General features: G+C 36.8%; 1 pseudogene; it reads right to left on the bottom strand.

Moving 5' to 3' along the window:
* Window positions 1–240: 240 nt before the first annotated feature.
* The window catches only part of LOC106842116 (cytochrome P450 2C21-like), a 32,710-nt pseudogene continuing 14,649 nt past the window's right edge, over window positions 241–18,301 (bottom strand).

Below are 18,301 nucleotides of genomic sequence, written 5' to 3'. Positions count from 1 at the left end.
GTTCAAATATAAGCATTCACACATATTATATTCTGCTCTTTGCCTTAATATGGCTGTATGCATGTGTCTTTAACTGTTGGGAAGAAGAGGAGAGATACCCTTGGACAGATCAACAAATTCATGCTATTTCCTCTGGACGGAATGATCTTCCCTTGTTTTCTCCCCACATGTATATACATATACATACATACACCTATACAAACATACATATGCAAACATACAAAGCACATGCATAATTATATTTTTAAAACCATAGGGAAAATATAGAAATTGTACACGCCAAACTGTCAAGAAATCGTTCCCCTGGAGAGCTAGGTAGGAATAAGAAATGAGTGAATTTCATATTTTATTGTTTTTAAAATATTTTACCTCATGGAATAATTTTCCATTTTTAATTTTTAATAAAACAAAATGTGATATTTATACAGAGCCTTCCATTTTGTGTACACTGCAGATGAGATATAGCTTGAGATCTCAAAATTGTATTACAACAAGAAGTTTATTGGAGACAAAACAGTGAGCTTTACTTCATGCAGAGAAATTTGAACTGAATCTTAACGGATGGGGAAAATTAGAAGAGACAGGGCTCAGGAACGTCATTTCTGCTGTTAAGGGAGAGTGGATAATGGCTAACAAACAGGACAGAAGGCATCTGGCTTGTTTAAATAAGGCTAGAGAGGCTGGCTCTGTGATCCGGCAGCCTGCCCTTTCTTCAGACTGGAATGAAACAGAGCTCATAGAAGGGTGGTACAGCGGTTATCCCACTGGCAGGTGGGGTAGTGTTAATGTCCTTTGGGTCAACCAGAGGTTTCAAGGTAAAATGCTGTAAAATATTGGTCAGGAGTAGAAACAGCTCCATGCGGGCCAGGCCTTCTCCAACGCAAACTCTTTTTCCTAAAAAGTGACATATAAAGTAAATGTTCATTTAATTCTATTTCTGAGTTAGCACACAGGGAGGCTTAAATAAATGGAATTAATCAATTAATTAATTAAGGACTAATTAACTGATGGCTTCTTCCATCTACACTCAAACCTGGCTTCCTTCATTTCCTCAGCATGTATTTCTGTGCACATGCTCTATAAAAAAGTCTTTTCCATACCCCCACATTGAAGTTGTTTTGCTGAGGCTTGCCAGTGAAATCTTTCTATACACACACACAAACACAAATAGACACTTACCTATCTCAATCGGCATGAGACACACACTATACATCTACCTCCCAAGACCCAACAATAGATTTATTTCTCTTTATCTGGATTCTAAAGGATAATCTGAATCTTGTCATGTCTCTACTTTAAAAAATTTCCAGAGCTTATCATTGCCAAGTATAAAAATAATACAGTAAACTAGCCAAAAGCATTACTAAGTCTTCACAAATCTCCAAACAGACTGGTAATTTCAAATATTATCTGAGATTCCAGTCATTCCTCAACTGAAATAGTCTTCCTCTCCACTCTGCCTGATGATCTTCTCCACACGCTTCTAGAATGAGCTCAGATGTCATTTATTCTAAGCAAACTTCCTTCACCTGCTCAGGGTATACAATTCACTCCCTTATCTGTTCTCCACAACACTCATTAGTGCTTTTAATACAATACATTTCACATGAAATTATGATTATTCATCTGTATCACAGACTGGAGTATAAACTCTTAAGGTAAGGCCTTAGATCTTGTCATGATTGCCACAATGTCAGGACAAAAGCAGGCCTGCGAGCCCTGTGAAATGAATAGAAATCTTGAGCAGGCTCGTTCTGCAATGTGGGCCCAAAATACAAGAACAAAGTCCGGGAGTAGTACAGCAGTATCTTGCTTTGAGATCATCTCTAGACACTGCAAATGATCCTGGGACCACAATACCAAGAGTTCCAGATACCCATTTCCTTACATATGGGTATTTTCAACAAAGAGCAAATCTCCTATTTTTGTCCCAGTCTCAGTTACTTGAGTAAGAGAGGCCCGTCAATCTATACTCTTCCCCACGCTTCTCCTTTGGACTGCGCTGAATATTCTTCATTTTCCTTCCTTCCAGATCCATTCTGTGTTTGTTTGTCTTCCATGCCTAATGCCTACTCTGTGTTCAGGAAGACGATTCTATGAACTGCACAAACCCAGAAGTTAGTTCCCTTTCAGGATCTGAAAACATTCAGAGGATTAGATATCGAAAGGGTCAGAGTATGTATTCTCTCAATCCCTCCCTGCCAGGACACAGTTTAGGCACTGGCTCTAATCCTCTACTTATAGATGCACCTGCTGTTGAGAGATCCACTCTCTCCTTGCTAAAGGTCTCTTTGTGTTCCAGTCATTCCAGTAAAAAGCTCCTTCCCTGGATCCTTCTGACCTAGCATGGCAACATCTTCCTGCTGATGGTGATTCCTGAGTACTTCACCATACTTTGTTACTTCCCTTAATCCTGCCCACATCTCTGAAAACAGTCTGTTCGTTAAAATCTCTTTAATTAAACTTTTTCAAGGGTGTACCCGTTTCCTTCCAGGCCACTGACAAATTGAAGGAAGATATTCAAATGCTACTTCCTGCAAGAAAATTTGCCTTACCCTCCAACTACTCTACCTTCTTTCCCTGCCCTGCAAGAGGCAGGAGTCAGGAGCTCCTCTCTCTGGGCTCCCACAGCTGCACCTCAAAGAGCATTTGTCACTCAGGAGTCTCATTGCCTGTCAATTTGCTCTCCCCTCTCCTAGAGAGAGGATCTGTTGCTGATTCACATTTGTGTCCCAGGATCTGAACATGCAGCTGTTACATATAAGGGTCTCAGTGAAGTTTACTGAGTGAACTGACTTCTTAGGGGCGGTGAAAAAAGTCTTAGCAGAATTGGACTTCTAGGAGAAACTCTTAAAACTCTCAGTGGTGGGTTATGAGGCAAATATAGTGAATGAAGCCTCCAATCCAATGAGAAATAACCTGGGCTTTGCGAGCAGTGTCTCTGGCCTCATACACATGACAATTCATCCAGCCCAGAGTAGCCTTCATGCAATGCTCTTCCTCATCTCACTTGACCCCTGTTGACAGATAAAAATGAAGTTTGCTTGCCTGCTGAAAAAGCCATGAAGTAGTCACTCTTCTTAAAGTTACCACTTGCATCAAGGAAGTGACCAGGGTCAAACTGCTCTGGGTTGGGAAACTCTTTGTCATCGTGCAGGACAGAAGTCAGAGACAGTAATATTGCTGTGCCCTGATACAAAGAGAAACAGATAAACTGGATTATAAAGAAGGTCATGCAGCTTGAAAACAAAAAAGCCCCTCATCTAATCCTGTTGCTTTATGGAAGAGGAGATTGAGGCACAGAAAGGAGAATTTATTTGTTTCATGTCACACAACAAATTAATGATCAAGCCTAATAGGTCTTATATCATATAATTTCAGTCCAGGTACTGTTTCGGGACTCCATCCTCTTCGGTTTGTAGCTGGACACCAGCACTTCCATTTCAGAAACCACAGAGCTCTCTGGAGTGCATTGTTCTTGACCAATAAATTGCAGTATTGTCTAAAAGGGCTGATGTCACTGAAAATCTAGTTCATTTATTTAGAATCAAGTATTCAGTCTTCTTCAAAATTCTGCTTCAGCGGCCATATTCTTGAAAACCCTTCACTTTCTTATCAAGATGAGACCCTTGGTAAGTAAGGATCCCCCTCCTTCTGCGATGTTCTTTCAACTGAATTGTTGCATATTCTTGTGGAAATGAGAGAGCATTTCTGGTTTCTAGTAGAGTTTTCCAAAACCCAAACATACAGTATAACATAATGATTTTGAGTTAATTTTCAGAATCAATCGAATCTTTCTCTCAATGACCATAAGTAAGTTGTTTAAAATTCCCATGCCTCATTTTCATCACTAGTAAAATGTAAACAACATTTTACTGGATCAATTTATTGAAAACATAAAATGAGGTAATATATTAAATACACCTTACACAAATATTACTACACTCTAAAATGCTCAATAAAGAGAAATTTTGTTAGTTATGGGGATAATGATTTCACTTACGATATCTTGGGATCTTTTAATAAAGTCATACATTTCTTACATAGCAGAGACAAAATTAAAATCCACGTCTGTCTGAACGCATTCTAGTATACTGTATGGCCTTTCCAAATATATGATGCAGTTCTCATTCCAGAAAGGTCATGGATAGAATGCACAGACTGTCATTTCCATGTGGACAAATGAAACAGAAACTGAAGTTTCAGTCTGTCCTAAACCTCTTCCCTATAACACAGCTACTCTTGTGATTCATTTTCTGTCCTCGGTGGACTAAGAGAAATGCCCTGAATATGAAATATAGGTATGATAGTACGGTCAGTCCTAGAACAGGCTTCCTCATAAACTTAATTTGGGACAAAACACTTCTCCTAGTTGATGGGACCATCGACTTCAGGCTATAATACGGTAACTGCTTTGGAGTTGCTCTCACAACTAAAATGGATGAAAATTCAGAAAAAAAAACATATGAAATAAGAGTTTTCCAGCATTGAACAAGAGGCAATCCAGTACTGTGATGCTTTACTGAAGAAAATTAGGCAGGTAATACAATCGTTCTAAGTTTCTATGTGAGAACACTTTCCTCATAGAGTGCAGGGAGGTAAGGGCCAAGTAAAGTGGTGCTTTTTTAAGCTAAAGAGACAGAAATCAAAATGTGGGACCTAGAATTCATGACAGGAGAAATCTAAAAACAGGGAGGATGTCAAAATTGAAACTATTCTCTGCAAGTCTGTGGCTTTGTGTTGGGCGGCACATATGCAGGAGGAAACCCATGAAGCCTGTCAGAGTATGACTGCTGGAGAGTTGAGAACTGAATATGGATACTAGATGTTGTGCAGTGATAGAGATGATGGAGTTCCAACCCAGCTAGTGTGGAGAGAATGTTCTTGACACCTCAGAATTTCTGTGGTGACTCCAAAAATTCTAAGATGTTGGATTGAAGAACCCACTCTGGAATAAGGGCAATGCCCAAAGACTAAATTCAAATTTGAAATTACTCCATCATAACAAACAATTACAGGAAGTCTAACAGACTGGAAAACATCTGTGGGTCATTTACCTGCCTGTGAAAATAAAAGTCAACATTCTTTAAATCCAGAATCCTCACAAGGCATCACTTCAAAAGTTCAGCAGCCAATAGGTGCACTGTTTGATTGTTTATTTGAAGTTTTTCTTGTTTCTTAAGGCAGGCTTGTATTGCTATAAACTTCTTAGTATTTCTTTTGCCCTATCCCATAAATTTTGGCATAACATATTCTCATTTTCATTTGTTTTGAGGTATTTTTGTATTTCTCCTTTGATTTCTTCATTGACCTAATAGTTCTTCATTAGCATTTTGTTTCACCTCCACATATTTATGGCTTTTCAAGCTTTCTTCTTGTAGCTGACTTCTAGTTTCCTACTGTTCAGCTCAGAAATGAAACTTGGTATTATTTCAATCTTCTTAAATTTATTGAGACTTGTTTTGTGGCCTCATGTGTGATCTATCCTGAAAAGCATTCCACGTGCATGCAAAAAGAATGTGTATTCTGCAGTTTGGGGATGGAATGTACTGCATATATCTACTAAGACAGTCTGATCTAATGTTTCATTTAAGGCCAATGTTTCCTTATTGAGCTTCCGTTTGGGCCATCTATCCATTTATGTAAGTGGAGGCTTAATGTCCCCTACTATTATTGTGTTACTATCAATTTCTTCTTTTATATCTGTGAATAATTGCTTTATATGTTTAGGTGCTCCTATGTTGGGTCCATAAATATTTACAAGTGTTATGTCCTCTTGTTGGATGTTCCCTTTATCATTATCTAGTACCCTTCTTTGTCTTTTGTTACAGTTTTTGTTTTAAAGTCTATTTTTTCTTTAAAAAATATTGCTACTAGCTTTTTTTCATTGCTATTTGCATGAAGTATCTTTTGTATCCCTTCACTTTCAGTTTGTGAGTGTCTTTACATCTAAAGTGTGTCTCTTGTAAACAGCAAATATATGGGTCTTGTTTTTTTATCCATTCAGCCACACTATCTCTTTTGATTGGAGCATTTAGTCCATTGACATTTAAAGTAGCTATTGATAATAATGTACTTATTAACATAGGCTTACTTTTATTCTGGGTGTTTTAGTAGTTCTTTTTTCCTTTCTTCTTCTCTTGCTGCCTCCTCTTGTTATTTAATGGCTTTCTTTTATATTGAACTTGGGTTCCTTTCTCTTTGTTTTTTGTGTATTTATTATAGGTTTCTGGTTTGTGATTACCATTTGGTTCACATGTCAGAACCTACGTAAATAAAAGTCTATATTAAGTTGATTGTCTCTTAAGTTTGACCTCTCACTAAAAGACCTACAATTTTACTCTCCTCCCCACATTTTATGTTTTTCATGGCATATTTAACCTCTTCTGTGTGTGTGTGTATATGTGCGTGTGTATTCCTTAACCTCTTATCATAGAGATAGATATTTTTAGTACTTTTGTCTTTTGACCTTCATACTGCCTTCATATGTGGTTGATCCACTACCTTTAATGTGTATTTGCCTTTACCAATGATAATTTTTTCTTTGACAATTTCCTTAATACTATTTGTTGTCTTTCCTTTCCCACTTAAATAAGTCACTTTAACATTTCTTATAAAGACAGTTTACTGGTGATAAATTCCTTTAGTTTTTGCGTATCTGGAAAACTCTTTATTTCTCCTTCCATTCTGAATGATAATCTTGCCGGGTAGAGCATTCTTGGCTTGTTTTGTTGCCTTTCAGCTCTTTGAATATATCACGCCACTCCCCTATACCCTGTGAGGTTTCTTCTGAGAAGTCAGCTGATAGCCTTATGGATTTTCCTTTGTATGTAACTTGTTGCCTTTCTCTTGCAGATTTTAAGATTCTCTCTTTATCTTTAATTCTTGACATTTTCATTATAATGTGTCTTGTGGGTGCCTCTTTGAGTTCATCTTGTGTGGTGCTCTCTGTGCTCCCTGTAACTGGACACCTGTTTCTTTCCTTAGGTTAAGGATATTTTCAGTTATTATTTCTTCAAATAGGTTTTCTTCCCCTTGTCTCTCTCTTCTCCTTCTGAGACATCTATAATACAGATGTTACTATGCCACTGTTGTCCCAGAGGTCCCTTACTTTGTCTTCTTTCCTTTTAATTATTTTCTGATTTCTGTTCAACTTGGGTGATGTCTTCTAATCTTTCATCTAGATAACTCATCCATTCATTTGTGATGTTTAGTCTTCTGTTGCTTACCTCAAGCGAATTTTTCTTTTCCATTATTGTATTCTTCAGTTCTGATTCGTTCTTTCTTATATTCTCCAATTCTTTCTTGAAGTTCTGACTGTGTTCATCTATTCTTCTCCCACAAGCACTGAGCACCCTTATGAGATACTTCATACTCTTTAACAAATACATTGTTTATCTCTGTTTTGTTTAGTTCTTTTTCTGAGGATTTGTCTTGTTCCCTTATTTGGAATATATTCCTTTGTGTCCACACTTGGCCTAATTCTCTCTGCTAATATTTATGTATTATGTATATTGGCTATGTCTCCTGATCTTGGAAATTTTGCTTTATGTAAGACTAGCCTTATGGGGCCCATCAATATGCTTCCCTCATGTCACCTGTTCAAATATTCCAGGAGTTTCCCCAGTGTTTGTTACATGAGCCCTTCTGTTGTGGCGGGCGTTTTTTTCTTCTTCTTTTTTGCTTCAGGTGCATGCATAGGCTAGGCTGGCCCCAGGCCAACTGGTTTTAAGGCTCAGATATGTGTAGCTGCTATGGTCACCTTATTGGATGAGGCCTGCCCCAGCATGGCTGCCTGCAATGTCAAATATCACACAACTACTGCTGTTTTGCTTTTAAGTGAGTCAAGCACCCAGCATGGCTGGTTGCTAGGCTCAAGGACTCACAATTGCTGCAGGCCCCCAGAGTAGCTCTCTTTAGCATGAAGTTGTTTTCAGCTCTCTTAGGAGCAACTATGGGAAGGGCCAGCCACAAGCACAGCAGCACAGAATCTTCTCAGCTTTGGATGTGGGGCAGGTCCCCTGTGTGTCTGTTTGACCAAAACTCAATGTTCGTGAAAGGAATATAACTGAATCAAGAGTTGCTACAACAAATCATTCAAAATATCTAGGATAAAATCCAAAATTATTAAACACACAGACACACCAGGAAATTGTGACCCATACTCAAGAGAAAATGGAGAATAACACTAACAGTAAAATAACATTGAGAATAGAATGGACAGTAAAAAAATTTTGAATGCTCTATTATAACTATAATCAAGGAAATAAAGAAAAATTGTCTCACAATCCATTAAAATACTAATTGCTATCATCAAAATATGTTACAAAAAGAACAAAATGTAAATTCTCAAACTGAAATTTACAATTCATTATATTAATTAGTAGATATGCTTTACAGCAGTTTCAATATGACAAAAGAAAGAATTCGTGAATTTGAAGACAGATCAATAGAAATTTCCTGCTCTAAAGAATAGAAAAAATTGAAAAGAATACACAAAGTCTCAGAGACCTGTGCAAAAATATCATAAGGTGAATGGAGTGCCAAAAACAAAGGAGTGGGCAGAAAATATTTGAGGTAATAATGGAAAAAAGTTCTTCAAGTTTAGATGAAGACAAGCAGAATAAATAAAAACAAAACCACATAAACATATTGTAGTTAAAAGTCAGTCAAAGATACAGAGACAATTTTAAAGCAGTCAGATAAAAATGGCACATTACCTACAGAGGAATAATTACTCAAATGGCTGCTGACACCTCTTCAGAAACAGTGGAAACCAGAAAACACTAAAATTAAATATTTAAAGAGATGAAAAGAATTTTAACTCTGTCAATCCATTATTCTATATCCAGACTTCCACCTGTTTATGTAAATAAAGATTTATCGGAAAACATCCATGCCAGTTTGTTTATATATTTTCAGTGGTTTCTTTCATACTACAGTGGCTGAGGTGAGTAGTCACAACAGAGAGCATATGGCCCATAAACTCTAAATATTTATTATCTGAACTCTTTATGGAAAAGTTTACCAACACTCGTTTAAAGCAAAAACTATACTATTGATGGTAGGTTTATAATATACATAGATGTTACCTATGTGATAATTATAGCATAAAAGAAAGTGAGAGGGTTAAATAGTTATCTGTGATTGCAATGTTCTTGTATTTTTAATTGAGATATATTTGACATAAAATCATGTTAATTTCATGTGTACAACATAACGATTCAATATTTGTATGCACTGTGAAGTTTCTTGTATTTTCAAAATATTTTTTAGTATTGATTTCATGAAGGCTATGTAAAATGAAGGCTGCGTATTGTAATCTCTGGAGAAATCAGTAAAAAGAATAGTTAGGTGTCAATGGAAATTTACAATTCTAAATACAGGAATTCAGAAGAAAGCAGGAAAGGACAAACAGGAATATAAAACAGAGGAATTAAAAGAGAGCAGTCCTTTAAAAATGCAACTATTCCAGAAGAAAAGGAAAGGAGTAGTAATGGAATATAAACTGAGAAGATGAACAGGAAAAAAATGATAGAATTGTTGACATAAAACCACCGTATCAATAATTACATTCCATTTTAATGAACTAAACATTCCAATTTAAAAAGTGGAAAGCACTTAACAGAGATACAGAGCATTCAATTCAAAAGCAACAGAGTACACATTCTTCTCAAGCATGCGGGGAACAATCACCTGGATAGGTCATATGTTAGGGAAAAAGACAAGTATTAATAAATTTAAGAAGATTGAAGTCATTTCAAGCATCTTTTCTGACCACAATGGTATGAATCTATAAATCAATTACAAGAAAAAAAACAAAAATTTTTTGATTCTCCAACTAACATGCCACTGAAAAACCAATGGGTCAAAGAAGAAATCAAAAGACAAAGTGAAAAATACTTCAAGAAAGTTGAAAATGGAAACACCTCATACCAAAGCTTGTGGGATGCAGGGAAAGCAGTCTAAGAAGGAAGCTCATAGTTATGAATGCCCACATCAAGAAACAAGAAAATTCTCAAATTAACAACATAATGTTACACCTCAAGAACCTAGAAAAAGAACAAGTGAAGCCCAAACTTAGTTTGTTGTTAGTGCATCAAGTCAATTCTATCTCCTAGCAACCCTGTGTACACCAGAGAAGAACCCTGCCAAGTCTTTTTGTGCCATCCTCTCACCTTCTGGCACTGTATCTGACACTACTCAACTGGTATTCAAAGAGTGTCCATGGCCGATATTTTTGGAAGTTGGTGTCCAGGTCCTTCTTCCTGGTATGTGTTAGTCTGGAAGCTCCATGAAAGCTGTCCATTACTGGTGACCATGCTGTTATTTGAAATACTTGTGGCATAGCTTTCAGGATCACAGCCACAACATGACAACTGACACACAGGTGGTATAGTTCCCTGACCAGGAAACAAACCCAGGCCATGATGGTGAGAGTGCTGAATCTTAACTGCTAAATCACTAGGACTGGCTCCAAAGTTAGTAGAATGAGTGAAATAACAAAGATCAGAGTAGAAATAAATGAAATTGAGACTAAAGGACATTTTAAAATATTTATGAAACCAAGAATGGATTTTTTAAGAAAGGTAAACAAAATTGGCAAACCTTTAAATACAGTCACTAGCAAAAAAAGAGAAGACCCTAATAGAAAAATCAAAAATAAAAGAGGAGACATTACAACTGAGACAACAGAAATACTAAGGATCCTGAGAGACTACTATGAACAACTATACAACAAAAGTTTGAACGCCTTAAAGAAGTGAATAAATGCCTAGAAACATACAACTTACCAAGACTGAATCATGAAGAAATGGAAAGTCTGAACAAACTGATTACTAAGAAGGAAATTGAATCAGCAACCAAAAGTCTCCCAAAAAACAAAGTCTAGGACAAGATGGCTTCTCTGGTGAATTCTAACAAACATTCAAAAGAGATTTAATACCTATCCTTCTCAAGCTATTCTGAAATATTGAAGAAGATGCAGGCTTCCTAACTCATTCTACGAGGCCAACATTACCCTGATACCAAAACCAGACAAGGACAGCACAAGAAAGGAAAGTTACAGTCCAATACCACTGGTGAGCATACATGCAAAAATCCTCAAGAAAACGTGAGCAAATTGAATGCAACAATACATTAGAAGAATCATACATCATGATCAAGTGGGATTTATCCCAGGGATTCAGGGATGGTTCAATAGCTGCAAATCAATCAATGTGATACACCACATTAACAAAATGAAGGATAAAATCATGTGATCACTTCAATAGATGATAAAATATAAAAAAAGTTTGACAAAAATCATCATTTATTCGTGATAAAAATTCTGAAAAACGTTGGTAGAGAGGAAACGTACCTCAGCATAATAAAGGCCATATATGAAAAGTCCATAGCTTATGGCATACTCAACAATGAAATGCTGAAAGCTTTTCCTTTAAGATCAGAAACAAGAAAACTATGCTCATTCTTGCCGCTATTATTCACCATAGAACTAGAAGTCTTAGCCAGAGAAATTTGGCAAGAAAAAGAAGTAAAGGGCATTCACATCAATAAAGAAGAAACGAAACAGTCACTACTTGCAGATAGCATATTAGAGATGGAAAACTCTAAAGACTCCACCAATACTGTCAGAACTAATAAATGAATTCAGCCAAGTGCCATGATACAAAAATAAGTGTGCAAAAATCTGTCATTTTTCTACACACTAACAAGGAACTATCAGAAATAGAAATTAAGAAAATAGCATCAAAAAGAATGCTTTACCTAGGAATAAATTTAACTAAAGAGGTGAAAGACCTGCACATTGAAAACTATGAGACACTGATGAAGAAATTGAGGAAGGCACAACAAAGAGAAAGATAGTCTGAGCTAAGGACAGGAAGAAATAATATTATTAAAATAGCCATAACAGTCAAAGTCAACTACAGATTCAATGCAATCCCTATCAGGATTCCAATGACATTTTTCAGAGAAATAGAACAAACAATCCTAAAATTTGTGTGGGACCAAAAAATAATCTGAAAATTCAAAGTGATCTTAAGAAAGAAGAGCAAAGCTGGAAACATCATGCTTCCTGATTTCAAACTATATTACAAAGTTACAGTCATTAAAATAGTGTGGTACTGCCATAAAAACAGACACATAGACCAATGGAATAGAACAGACAGCCCAGAAATAAACTCAAGCATGAATGGTAAATTAGTTTAAAACAAGGGAGCCAAGGATTTGAAACAGGGAAAGGACAATCTCTTCAATAAATGGTGATGGGAAAACTGGACAGCCACACAGAAAAGAACAAAACTGGACCACTACCTTATCCCAAGCTCAAAAATCAATTCAAAATGCAGTAAAGACTTGAAGGTAAGAGCTATAAGATAGGGGATAAGCTCAGTTTTGGCCATGATATTTTTTGGATTTGACACCAAAATAGGAGGCAACAAAAGAAAAAAGAAAAGTAAGTGCAAATACGTCAAACAGAAGAACTCCTGGACACCAAAGGAAACTATCAACTGAACGAAAAGGCAACCTACTGAATGGGAGAAAATATTTGCAAATCATTTATCTGATAAGCAGGTAATATCCAAAATCTATAAAGAACTCATACAACTCAATAGAAGTAAAAACATCCAATTAAAAAATGAGTAGAGGAGGATGGCAAGGGAGCTGGCCCAGTATTGTAGTGGTGAAGTTCAGTACACTCTGCTTCAGTGGCCCAGGTTTGTAGGTTCAGATCCCTGGCACAGACTTACACCGTTCATCAAGCCATGCTGTAGCAGAGTGCCATATATGAAATAGAGGAAGGTTGGCACTGATATTAGCTCAGCGCCACTCTTCCTCAAGCAAGAAGAGGAAGATTGGCAACAGGTGTTAGCTTAGGGCTATCCTTCCTTAAAAAAAAAAAAAGAGAAAACAACACTGGAAAGCAGGGAAGTGAAGAGCAGATTGGTTTAACGGACAGGCAGAGTGTGGAGCTATCAATGTCCAATATTGCGGTGGTCTAAGCACTATCATATTTACAAACTTTTATCAACAAACTGGAAGGGAAGGAGCATGTGGTCAAAGGGTGAAATGCCTGAGTTATGATTGTGCAAGATCTGTGGAAGGTTAGGCAATCTGTAATTGTACAACCGTGATTGTTGTTATTCTAAGACCCCTAAGGTAGAGTTTAAATGAAATATCTCTTACCTTGGGAATTAGGTATTCTCTGAACTTAACGTCCCAAGTTGTTGCATGGGGCACATTGTTGGGGACGAGGTCGATGTATCTCTGGATCTCATGCACCACAGCATCCGTGTAGGGCATGCGGCTCCTGTCCTGCATGCATGGGCTCCGGTGTCAGCCAATCACACGGTCAATCTCTTCCTGGACTTTACCTGGCAAGGTAGGAATCAGAATTCATGTGAAATAGAAAAGATTTTTATCTGATCTTCTTAAGCAGGGTTACATTTAGGTGGGAGGTAGGGAGAAGGGATAGTTATGTATGGCTGCCACCACAAGAAAAAAATAGAAACAAAATTTAAGTTTCCTGAGCAAACTGGAATCTCATTAGAGACTTAAACAAATGTACGTGTAAAACACAATTGTACCATGAAATTCATTTCTCAACTCTGAATTCTATTTTGTATACTTTAGTCTGATAGACTCAGGGATCTATGATCTTCAAGGTTCACTATAGACCCTGTAGTTCAATCAGTTCATGTATGCCGGTTTTTGATTTAAAAATGTAAGTTCCAAGAAAGAAGGAACTACACAGTGCAGTAAATGCTTCAGAAATACATCAATTGAATAAGATGCTTAGTAGACTCAGTACATAGGAACAAGACAAAAGTTGACATTTATTTAGAATGAAGACTATGACAGGCATGCTGCGCTATTTGTTATTATACTTTATAATTCCTCAAAATAGTTCTGCAAGTTGGGTATTACGTTGTGCATCTTAAAAATGACCAAAAAGATAACCCACCAACTGGGAGAAAACATTTGAAAATCGTACATCCGACAAGGTGTTCATCTCCACAACATATAAAGAACTCACAAAACTGAATAACAATAAAACAAACAGCCCGATCAAAATCTGGGCAGAGGCTATGAGCAGACATTTTCCCAAAGAAGATATACAGACGGCCAATAAGCACATGAAAAGATGTTCAACATCACTAATCATCAGGGAAATGCAAATCAAAACTAGACTAAGATACCACCTTATACAGGTTAAAATGGCTATAATCACTAAGACTAAAAATAACAAAGGTTGGAGAGTGTATGGAGAAAAGGGCACCCTCACACACTGCTGGTGGAAATGCAAAGTGGTACAGCTGCTATGGAAAACAGTATGGAGATCCCTCAAAAATCTAAAAATAGAAATGCTGTATGACCCAGCTATCCCAATACTGGATAGCTATCCAAACAACTTGAAATCAACAATCCGAAGTAAAATATGTGCCCCTACGTCCATTGCAGCTCTGTTCACAACAGCCAAGACATGGAAGCAATCCAAATGCCCATCGACCAACGATTGGATAAAGGAGATGTGGTATATATAAACAATGGAATATTACTCAACCACAAAAAAAGATGAAATCATCCCATTTGCAACAACATGGATGGATCTGGAGGGTATTATGTTAAGCAAAATAAGCCAGGCTGAGGGAGACAAATACCATATGATTTCACTCATATGTGGAGGATAAACAAACACACATACAAAGACAACAGTCCACTGGTTACCAGAGGTAGGGGCTGAGGGGTGGGCACAAGGGGTGAAGGGGAGCACTTATATGGTGACGGACAAGAAATAATGTACAACTGAAATTCACAATGATGTAAACTATTATGAATTTGATTTAAAAATCGATAATAAAAAAATGAGGAAATATGCCTGGAAAACTATATGTATTTCTTAAGGAAATAGAGTTACTAGAGTTTTTAGAGTCTATAACACATTTTCTTTAATATCAAGTTGCTAATTTGGTCAAATAGTATTTATCTACTACTTGAGAAATGTGTCTTTGTAATGGAGCATGTGAAAATTCTATGGTTTAGTAGCTACAAAGAAGAAAATTTTAGGGACTTCAGAGAAGTTTTAAACTTCACCTTCTCAGGTGAGAGGCTGGAGTTCTATCTAGAAGTCAGTGGTTATATAAAATGGTTAGGAACTGCTTATAAAATCAGAAATCTCAGTAGAATAGTACAGTAAAAGATGAAGATGAGAAGAAAGAAAAGGAAAATATGAATGGATATAGGGAAAGAATAAATCCAAATGGAAAATGAAAAGGGAAGCATGGGGAAATATTACACAAGAAGGGCTCTTGCAATGTATACAAGATTTAAAGGTTTGGAGAAAAATTTCATATACTATTTATAGTCATAATCAACATAGGTCTCATAAGGGTGAAATTATTTGGCTGAAACAGTCTGTTACATCAAAGAAACACAGCATTGTCATATCCTACAATGTGTGTGAGCAAAAGAATTTGGAGGCTATGCTTCTAAATTGTACCATTTGGAAAGCATCTCCTATCTATAATGGAATGGCAGAAGGAACTTCAGCAAAGTAGAAAAACCTGGTGCTGATGTCAGGGAGATAAGCTTATGAGGTTTAATTTTCCTAAAAGTGGCTTTACGTGCCAGAGCACAAAACCTGATATAGGAGTGAAGGAAGCGTCCTCTTATATGAGGACTCAAGGAAAATAAAAAGAGGAGGAAAAATGTATATAATGTGTATAATTTTAATTAGAGAGTGAGTCTCTTTGATAGAGAAATATTGTAATTTTCTTGAGTTCATCTTTGCATTAGAAATGCGTTTGAGTGGAAATATCTTTTAACAGAAATATATTTATCTGCACATGGAAAGTACATCAAGCGATATCTTTTTAGAGAAAGGTTAGTTCTTTCCAGATCCTAAGACAAATGAGATTACTACATCTGTCCCAACCCATATCAAGGAGACCTCACCATGGCAGTGTGAACAGTGACGTCTGCCCTTCAAATCTCCACTGCTGTTTAAATACCTCATTCTCTTTTTGTACTATAATCTAATTTGAATTTAATTCATCCAATAAGAAGATGTACTACTTGCGGGAAATTTTCTTGTACATTGTCTAGACAGGTAAAGAGTGGAATAATTATCAGTCTTGCCTGCCAGTTTCCACCTGGAATTTCAACCTACCCATCATCTGTGATCGTACCTGTGACCTCTGGATGCTTCAGCAGGAGCAGGAGTCCATATCTCAGGGTGGTGCTCGTTGTCTCTGTTCCCGCGCTAAACAAATCCCATATGGTAGTGATCAAGTTGTCCATGGTAAATTCAGACTGTTTGTTGTGTTTTTCCTAGCAATGATGTGTTAGAATTAATTGAGAAATAAAAAACTTTAGAGGTAACATAAAATACCTCAATATAACATCATTATTTGCTCAATTTGCTTATATGGCAAATTAAAGCCAGACATTAGAGACTGCTGTAGCTGAAAGCAAAAGTACATGAGTTGTTAGGCTTCCTTCTATCAGTTAGAGTATAATCAGTTACAAACTTTCAACAAGTCCTTTCTGATTCCTCACTTTTTCACCCACTAGCCAATCAGTTTCTCTACAATTTCTTTCAACATAATTTTTATCAAGTCATCACTGATACTCACTGTCAAATCTAGCATCTATTGTCTACTTTATCATGTTTAAATTTCACGTTCAAGCCTCCAGACCCAGTCACCCTCAAACTGCAACACTAGTCCCAACCTCATCAGTCACTACACCGATGACAGCTCCTCCATTACAATCAAGATAATCTCTTTGAAAATTCGACACACTTGATCACTGCACTTATCATTCCCTGGACATATTTTGTCATCTCTGTTCATCTAAGCCAGAGTTTCCTCAAAACCTACCTCATCTGGGACGATTTCCTAGTATGTATCCAAGGGCAAGCCTTTCTAGTTTCCTGTCCATTCTTGTGTTCCCCCTTGTGTTACATCTTCCATTCATGGAACTTATTTTATAAATGATAATATGTTCTCTATCATTAACCTTGGATGTTTGTGTGTATGTGTATTTTAATCTACCTCTAAATAAAGAACAAGCTTTAACATGGTAAATATAAAGGCTTCTAAGTTATTTTCAGACAGAATTTAGAAATATCTCAAGACATCCAATACGGTTTTCACAAGCAATAGATTGCACAAGGAATTAATACCTCTTTAGGAAGGAGTATTTGCTTTAAAGTCCCAATTTCACTGGGAAGAGCAAAGCTAATCTAGGAGTCACATCTCATACAAAGATGAAGTTGCAAATCAGAGTCACATGATACCTTTTCCATTTTAATCAGGAAGTAGTCAATAAAGTCTCGAGGGTTATTGAGGTCCAGGGATTCTTGGTGTTCTTTTATTTTCTCCAAAATAAACTTTTGTTGGCCAGCAATGTTGTTAAATAATGCATTATGACTTCCTGGGAGATAATGTATTAAAAAGGGGAGAGCGTTGTAGAGCGGAAAGAGGAAAGAGTTATTTTTTAATTCACTCGGCAAACTCTTACAGGCCCATATTACATCTCAGACCGTTTGCAATACGCTGAGTAGATAAGAATAATAAAATATGCTTCCTGCACTAGAACATACTTGGAGTTTGAAGGAAAAGGAACTAATAAAACGGCCATACTTGCAGTATGCACAAGTTACAAAGCAATTTCAAAAACATTTAAATGCATTTCATAACCGTAATTCTCTGAAGGAATTCAGCAGCATGCCACGTCTTTCCAAATGAGGAGACTGACGCTCAGAAAGCTTAGTCAACCTGTCTAAAACCCTAAACTATGATAGAGCTAGAACCCAGTGTTCATCCCATTTACCTTACACATATTTCTACAAAGAGTCACCTGAAAAGCTTGCAGGGCTCATATCCTTTCATTATAATGAAGAAACTACATCAGAAAGATTAAGGAAATACCAAAATACTTAGCCTACTTTTATTTAGGCATTTTACATCCTCAGGAATGTGCACATTGCCCATATTCACCTGGCCATTCCCAATCCTAGAGTTTACTGACTCTGCTTTAGACAGCACCTTCATGACTTAAAACCCTTGGTAGACACTGAAGCAATTTAGTCAGTCTGGTAGCTTCTATCAATCTAGAGAACTGAGAAATCTAACTTCTAGGTCTAGCTCATTTCATGTCTTTGCTACACTACTTTGCAAAATATGCTTAACATCTCTGGGTGAGAGTTTCGTGTTTGAAAGGAATGAGAAATAGGCTATTTGTTCTCTAGGATCCTTCCCAGGTGGAACACATCATAACCTTGTGATCCATACAG

The sequence above is a fragment of the Equus asinus genome, chromosome 2 (assembly GCF_041296235.1).
Source record: "Equus asinus isolate D_3611 breed Donkey chromosome 2, EquAss-T2T_v2, whole genome shotgun sequence".
NCBI classification, from domain to species: Eukaryota; Metazoa; Chordata; class Mammalia; order Perissodactyla; family Equidae; genus Equus; species Equus asinus.
This window is presented reverse-complemented; position numbering and strand designations above follow the sequence as displayed.